Source organism: Dipodomys spectabilis, unplaced genomic scaffold, assembly GCF_019054845.1.
Source record: "Dipodomys spectabilis isolate Male_0828 unplaced genomic scaffold, ASM1905484v1 ptg000247l, whole genome shotgun sequence".
Lineage (NCBI taxonomy): Eukaryota > Metazoa > Chordata > Mammalia > Rodentia > Heteromyidae > Dipodomys > Dipodomys spectabilis.
Genome location: NW_024870924.1, coordinates 1,047,996 through 1,056,911, shown reverse-complemented (window position 1 = coordinate 1,056,911; position 8,916 = coordinate 1,047,996). Strand labels below are relative to the sequence as shown.

Below are 8,916 nucleotides of genomic sequence, written 5' to 3'. Positions count from 1 at the left end.
CGCAAAACCCTGGGTAAAGCAGAGCATTTTTCTGCCTGTTCAAACAAACTGACTTAAGAAACCAACCAAGCCACAGGAACACAAGCCGAGCAGAGACTCCAACAAGAGGCTGGTTAAGGTCACAAGGGAGATACAGGATTTTTCCCACCCATCCCCAAAAAATCAAAGAACTTTTTTTTTGTACCTTTATAAAAAAATTTGTTTTTCTAAAATTTTTTTTAATCTTTAATTTTTACCTTTTTTGAAAAAAAACAATTGTTTTCTAGTAACTTTTTTTTCTTCTTAGAATTTTATTTTAGGAGTAAATATGTGTGTGCGTTTTTCTTTCTTTTTTTTCTGTTTTTTTGTTTACCTCTACTGAACTTCTGATGTTTTTTTCTTTCTTTCTTATCCTTTTCAACTTTTCTTCTCTTTCGTTCTCCTTTATGTGACTTAATTGTTGTTCTGTTCATCCACAGATAAACCCGTAGTCGATTATTAGACCTTATCCCCCATTGTGTACACATTAATACACAAATGTATTACTCAATTCAAAACCTCTTAGACTTACATTCCTTAATAGCAGTACTACCACTTTATACCTATATATTATTTTAAGTATTTTTATTTTTAAGTTTTTCACATCTCCTTTATATCCCTCCCCTTCTCTCACTGTATTCACATTCTTCTCTGAATAGTTTGTCTTCGAAACTGCATAATATTTTTAATTTTTACTTTTCTATTTTATCTGGTATTTTTTGTTCCCTTTCTCTGTCTTCTTTTTCTCTCTCTGCTTTCATCCTATCCAAACTATTTCCTGTTTTGAGATTAGGACTTAGTTAACTCTCCCTGTGCTTTCCCACATCACTCTATTCCTATTTTTTACCTACATCTTTCCTAAACCTAATAATTTCTGCTTTACCAAATTCTTTGTGGTTCTTAGCATATTAATATATAGTTGTTTGATGTTGAATAGATGTATCTGTTGAACTAGATTGTATCTGCAGACTATTGACTGTGCAAATACAGACGTTGGTTGATGCTTGCCTTAAGAAAGTGTTCTAGCAGGAAATTGGTGTTATTTTCATCCCAAATAGGCAGAGTAACCCAGAAAAACACAAGAAAAATGGCAAATTCGGGTATCTCAACTCCCACTCATGATAATCAGGGACAGAACAGGTAATGAATAATCCAGAAGAGAGTTCCCAAATAGATCTACAAACACTGCTGGCAAACATGATAAACGGAAAGACTGAAAACATGCAAAGGACTCTGTATGAGTTTGATAGGGAGGGACAGGAGGCAAACAAATGTCAATGGAGGCAAACAAAAGGTCAATGTAAGAAAAGATTGACAACCCACAAAGTACTCTGTATGAGCGTGATAGGGAGAGAGAGGGGGCAATCCAAAGTTTTATACAGGAAAATCATGAGCGTGAGGAAGTTACTCAAAAACTGATACAGGATTTGCGTGAGCAGCTTGAGAATACTCAAAGAGAAAGGCAGGAATGGCCTGAACAGGCTGAGAACACTCAAAGAAAACTACAGGAATGGCATAAATGGGAGGAAGCTAAGCAAAGAGTAATACAGGAATTGAGAGAGCAGGATGAGAATACATAAAGATCACTAAAGGCATTCATGGGATCCATTAACAAAGAACTGAGGGAAGTCAGGGAGACCACAAAAGGAATGCTGAATCGAACCCAACAGAGGAATGAGAGTCCAAGGAAACGATAACCAATCAACTAAGGGATTTGAGAATAAACACTGAACACCAAATTAAGGAAGTAAAGAAGTTCATACAAGATCTAAAACAAAGCTTCAACAAAGGATTTGAAGCCAAAAAGCTGACCAATTAGAAGGAAAAGAAATAAAAAACAAAGTAGGAAGTCTTGACAGCAGGTTAAACCATGCAGAAGGTTGAATCTTGGGGATTGAAGACAGCCTGGATATTATAGATAAAGAAAATACAACCATCCAAGACACGTCCAAGAAATATGATAGATCTATCCAACACATGGAAGACACCATCAGAAGGCCTAATCTAAGGATAATGGGTGTAGAGGAGCACCTAGAAACGGAAGTTAATGGTTGGGAAATTTGTGTAACAGGATCCTAGCAGAGAACTTCCCAAACATGCAAAAAGATAGGCCTATTCAGATACAAGAAGCTTTTAGAACTCCAAATAGACCAGATCAGAATAGGACATCCCACTGTCACATTATAATCCACACAGGATCAATTCAAACGAAGGAAAAGGTCCTTAACGATGTCAAGGAGAAACGATTAATTACCTATAAAGGGAAACCAAGTAGAATCACCTCAGATTTCTCAGTAGAGACAATCAAAGCAAGAAGAGCCTGGAATGATATATGCCATGCACTAAAAACAAACAACTATCAACCAAGAATACTGTACCCAGCTAAGGCCAAATAAAAATCTCCCATAGCAAAGAATAATTGAATCAATACATCTCCGCCAAGCCAGTCCTGCAAAAGATTCTTAAAGATGTCCTACACATAGAAAACCAAAAAGAACACAATAAAGGCCAATAAACAGCACCCAAACTGAGAATCCAAGAACCATAGGAAGAACCCAGTTTTCGCATCCTGCAAGAAGGTGGAAAACATGGCAGGAACTCCCAAATACCTCTCAGTCCTTTCTCTCAACATTAACGGACTTAACTCTCCAATTAAGGGACATAGACTGTCTCGTTGGATTAAGAAACAAGATCCTTCTATGACCTGCCTTCAGGAGTCACGTCTTGCCCGTAAAAACAAACACATTTTCAATATTAAATGCAGGAACAAAATCTACCAAGCAAACGACCCCCATAAATAGGCAGGAGTTGCAATCCTAATATCAGATAAAATAGACTTCAAATTAAAATTTGTGAGAAGAGATAAAGAATGTCGCTACATACTAATTAAGGGATTTTTTTCCTTCAGGAGGATATTACAATTCTAAATATCTATTCGCCAAACAACAGAGCACCCAAATTTATCCAAGAAACACTACTTTCCCTCAAATCCCATATAGATCCAAAGACATTAATTGTTGGGGATTTTAACAAACCACTCTGCCCAATAGATAGATCAACTCGGCAAAAACTCAGCAAAGAAACCACAGATCTAAATAACTGCATAGATCAACTAGATTTAACAGACATCTACCGAATATTTCACTCAGCAACATAAGAATACACGTTTTTCTCAGCAGCACATGGAACATTTTCTAAAATAGACCACATTTTAGGCCACAAAGCAAACTTGTCCAAATTCAGAAACATTGAAGTTATACCTTGCATTCTCTCTGACCACAAGGGAATAAAATTAGAACTCAACACCAAAAGCCAACAAAGAAAGTCTGGTCACACATGGAGGCTGAACAACACACGGCTGAATCACGAGTGGGTCAAGGAAGAGATTAGAAAAGAAATTCAAATGTTCATGCTATTCAACAAAAATGAGCACACATATTACCAGGTCCTCTGGGACACAGCTAAGGCAGTACTCAGAGGCAAGTTTATAGCTCTGAGTTCCTACATCAACAAATTGGAGAGATCTGAAAACAACAATTTAATGAGACATCAGAACCTCCTTGAAAAAGAGCAGCAAGATAAACCCCAATCCAGTAGACAGAAAGAAATAATTAAAATTAAATCAGAATTAAATGAATTAGAATCCAAAAAAACTATAGAAAGAATCAACAAAACTAAGAGTTGGTTCTTCGAAAAACTTAACAAAATTTACAGACTTTTATCAAATCTTATCAGTAAAAGAAGACAACAGACCCAAATAAATTAACTCAGAGATTAGAATGGAAACATCACCACAAAAACAACCAAGATTCAGAAAATACTTCTCAAATCTTTATGATAATAAGTTTGGGAACTTGGCATTAATGGACCTTTTCCTAGCAAATATTGACGTGCCAAAACTAAACCAAGATGAGTTAAACCATCTTAACAGGCTCCTATCAAGCATTGAAATAGAAACAGCAATAAGAGACCTCCCAAGTAAAAAAAATTCCAGTACCAGATGGTTTTACAGTGGAATTCTACAAGGCCTTCAAAGCAGAGCTCACACCAATACTCCTCCAATTCTTCAATAAAATTGAAAGAGAAAGTTCACTACCGAACACATTCTATGAAGCAATCATAACCCTCATCCCCAAACCAGGCAAGGACTCATCAAAGAAAGAGTACTATACACCCATATCTTTGATGAACATTGTTGCAAATTTTCTCAACAAAATTTTGGCCAATTGACTTCAACAATCCACGCAAAAAATCATACACATGTTCAGACAGGATTCATTTCAGGGAGGCAAAGCTGGTTCAATATATGCAAATCAATTAATATTATTCATCACATCAACAGGAGCAAAGATAAGAACCACATGGTTATCTCAGTAGATTCAGAAAAAGCATCGACAAGATCCAACATCCCTTTAAGATGAAGGTTTTGGAAAAATTGGGAATCCATGGAACATTCCTCAATACAATAAAGGCTGTATATGACAAAGCTACAGCCAGCATAATCCTTAATGGTGAAAAACTGAAGCCATTTCCTCTTAACTCAGGAACAAGACAAGGATGTCCACTCTCTCTACTTCTCTTCAACCTATTATTAGAATGCCTAGCTACAGCAATAAGGAAAGATGCAGACATAAAGGGGATCCAAATAGGGAAAGAAGAAATAAACCTCTCCCTCTTTGCAGATGATATGATCTTGTATTTAAAGAATCCCACAGACTCCATTCCCAATTTACTCAACCTGATTCAAAACGTTGGCAAAGTAGCAGGATATAAAATTCACCCCAAGAAACAATGGCTTTTCTGTATGCCAACAATGAGAAAAGTGGGGCTGAAATTACGAAAGCAACTCCATTTGTAATAGCCCCACAAAAAATAAAACACCTAGGAATTAACTTAACCAAAGAAGTGAAGGACCTCTATGATGAAAACTTTAAAAACTTGAAAAAGGAAATCAAAACAGAACTTAGAAAATGGCAAAAACTCCCATGCTCCTGGATTGGAAAGATTAACATCGTGAAAATGGCAATAATTCCCAAGGCTATCTACAAATTCAATGTGATAGCTATCAAAATTCCAACCTCATTCCACAAGGAAATAGAAGAGGCAATCCAAAAATCCATATGGAACAATAAAAGACCCCGAATAGCAAAAACGCTCCTCAACGGAAAGAACACTGCTTGAGGAATATCAATACCAAATTTCAAACTCTACTATAAAGCCATAGTAATAAAAACAGCTTAGTACTGGCACAAGAACAGACCTCAGGACCAATGGAATAGAATTGAAATCACAGAAATGAACCTACAGACCTATAGCCATCTAATCTTTCAAAAGGGAGCTAAAAAATTAGAATGGATGAAAGACAGCCTCTTCACTAAATGGTGCTTGAAAATTGGTTAACTACTTGTAGAAAACTAAAGCTAGATCCTTATCTATCACCCTGCACCAGAATCAACTCCAAATGGATCAAAGACCTCAGAGTCAAAGCAGACACTCTGAAAACATTACAGGATGGAATATGAGAAACCCTAGGTCTTTTTGGCGCAGGCCAACATTTTCTTAATAGAGACCCAGAAACACAAGAAATCAAAGAAAGATTGAAAAAATGGGATTGCATGAAGTTGCAGAGCTTCTGCATGGCAGAGGACATAGCTAGGAAGATCAATAGAAAGCCTACGGATTGGGAGATCTTCATTAGCTATACAACGGACAAGGGTCTCCTATCTAAAATATACTTGGAACTCAAAAACTTAAATCCCTCAACAACAAATCCTCAAAGAAACAACTGCCCAATAAATAAGTGGGCTAAAGACTTAAAGAGAAACTTCTCTGAAGAAGCAAGATGGATAGCCAATAGACAAATGAAGAAATGCTCAACCTCCCTAGCCATAAAAGAAATGCAAATCAAAACAACATTGAGATACCACCTCACCCCAGTTAGAATGGCAAAAATCAAGAACTCTAATAACAACAGATGCTGGAGGGGTGTGGACAGAAAGGAACCTTACTTCATTGTTGGTGGGAATGTAGACATGTTCAACCACTTTGGAAAGCAGTATGGAGGTTCCTCAAAAGACTTCACATAGAACTCCCCTATGACCCAGCAATCCCACTTTTGGGCATTTACCCAAATGTTTACAAACAAGACCACACTAAAGCTGCCAGTACAACTATGTTTATTGCAGCCTTATTTACCATAGCTAAGATATGGAACCCACCCAGATGCCCCTCAGTAGATGAATGGATCAAGAAAATGTGGTAATTATACACAATGGAATTCTATGCCTCCATCAGAAAGAATGACATTACCTCATTTGTTAAGAAATGGAAAGACTTGGAAAAGATTATATTAAGTGAAGTAATCCAAGCCCAAAGAAACATAGTTTCCCATAGTCCCATGGTTTCCCTTATTTGGAATATCTAGTATATGTGTGAGTCAAGCAGAAAAGGTCAGATCAGGTGAAGTTAGGAAAATGAACCCTAAGATATGTATTTAAATTTTTTTCTTTCGTGCATTTTTTTCTAACGTATTTATAAGATTATTTCTTTGTTGCTTTGTATGTCCCTCCCCCATAGTATAACCCCTGCTTTCACTATTTTTGATGTAGGTATAATTTGTGTAGGAGGAGGGGAAAAACTAGTCGTTTAAATAAGGATACAAGTGGACCCGTTGCCACAATGATAAGTACATGTTTTCACGTTGAAAATGAACTTTACAACTTTGGTGGGGGCGGGGGGAAGATTCGGTGGGGGGAATAGGGGAGGCTGGGAAGGGATGGGAAAGGTAAACAAAGGAGGAGGCTACAATGATAAGAAATGTACTCACTATCTTGCCCATGTAATTGTAACCCCTCAGTACAGTATTTTCACAATAAAAAACAAAAACAAAAAAAAACAAAAACAAAAAATACAAGGTATTTAAGTAGTCATGCAAAGGACTTCTATTTTACTACTGCATTATACATTTTTTTCAAATGTTGTATACCAATAAATAATGGATGTATTAGAAAGCTCTTAAAGCTCATATAGTGAATAGTAACTTCTCTTACACTATATCATTGTATTTCTCAAATCATTTACGTAGAAGGCATTGTTTCCTATTTTCTTATTCCTAGAATAAGCTTCACATGAAGACACCACTGGTCCTAATTTTCAGTCTATGCATTTGAATACAAAGGAATGTCTTTCCTCTACTCTCTATCAATTACCTACTCTCCAGTTAGAATAATTTAAAATAGTAAAAATGAAAACGAGAAAATAAATCATGGTGAAAAAACATGCAGGAAATTCACCAGATTTTTCTGACCAATTCAACCAATGTGAACTATTGGGGAAATACATGGACACCTCATTCCCACTGGTACTCAAAGTCTCTGGTTAGGCAATTCTGATGAAGACAATCAACTAGATGAAAACATGAGGAATGATATCAATTGCAAGAAAATAATGGAGAAGAATGCAAGCAAATTTCTTCTTTGGGCTTACTGCAGTGCGGAGACTACTTTTCAAAAAGCCACGCATATGAATACCAGGGATGAGGATAAGTATACTCTTCTTCATCAGGAAGCCTAGAGTGGACATGTAAACATTGTCCATGAGTTGGGAGCTCAAGGCAGATATTCATGCAATAACTGTGAATGGCTTGGCACCCCTGCATAGTACATATATGTGGATTAATACCAGAATGTATTCTTCCTTACTTCATCATGATGCAGATACCAATCCCCAAACTAAAGGCCTCTTGACCACCTTGCATCTTCCTGCTGGGAACAGAAATAGCAAAGATATGCTGTATTTCCTTCTGTTGAACCATTTTTTCAAACCGGGTCTGAAGAATAACTTGGAAGAAACTGCATTTGATATTGCCAAAAGGATAAGTATGTATCACTACCTCTTTGAAGTTGTGGAAGGCTGTACAAATTATTCTCCTACGTAGTAATGGTTTGGTTAAGTTTCTTAAATTTCAAAAGTGCCATTCCATCCTTTGTGTCCCTACAAATATTTTCATAATAAAAAGCAACAGCAATATCTTAATTTAAAAATTCATGGATTCCATGGTATTCTTCCACGTGAATTGCCTCACTTTGATGTCAAAATGTATTCAAGAGTTGTTTGTATGCATCCATAATGATTTCTGCAGAGTTTGTCTTTTTTTTTTTTTAATTTTAACTTATCTGTTGAAATGAATAGTATAGAAACTAAAGTTATTCCTGGTGCTTGTCTGAAAAAAAGTATATCTAGGTTTGTATAAAGTCCATAATCTATTTCATTATCTTCTAGATATAATACTTTGAGGTCTACATTTTTTTTATAATATATAGGTTCATTAATAAATGTGTCCTTTCAGATTACATTCCATATAGAAAAAGTTAAGATTCCTATCTAATTTCAAGTTTTGTAAAGGATATGCTATGTAAGGGCCTTTCTAAAGTGAAGATTTAATACACTGATGTCAAACTAACCTTTAATTCTATGAATTACATGTATTGTTACACTTGTATTTTTGTAATCAACTTTTTAATAACTGTTTTTAATTTCTTCCATTTGAAGAATGAAAAATATTTCACGAATTTTTGTATCATCCTTCTGCAAGTGCCATGTTAATCTCTGTATTGTTGTCATTTGGGTAGACCTGCTGCTGAAGCATGTAGTATCCTCTAAATTTAAGTACTTAATGATGCAATCTTTATACAGGCATATATCCTTGGTTGCCTATTTGTAACAAAGAACCCTTATTGTTCATAAAATGCTATTGATCTTATTTCTCTAAATTTCTCTGTATAGTGGCAAAAACTTATATTGTTTGGTTGATTGCTCACATTTGCAATTTTTGTCAATGACTATGTTGTCGTTTTCATTTTTAATTTGATCATATTTTGAAGCCTTTATAGTTAAGTC

The 8,916-nt window shown here is 35.8% G+C and overlaps 1 pseudogene; it reads right to left on the bottom strand.

Moving 5' to 3' along the window:
* Positions 1-8,565: 8,565 nt before the first annotated feature.
* Positions 8,566-8,665, bottom strand: LOC122124799 (annotated as a pseudogene).
* Positions 8,666-8,916: the final 251 nt, after the last annotated feature.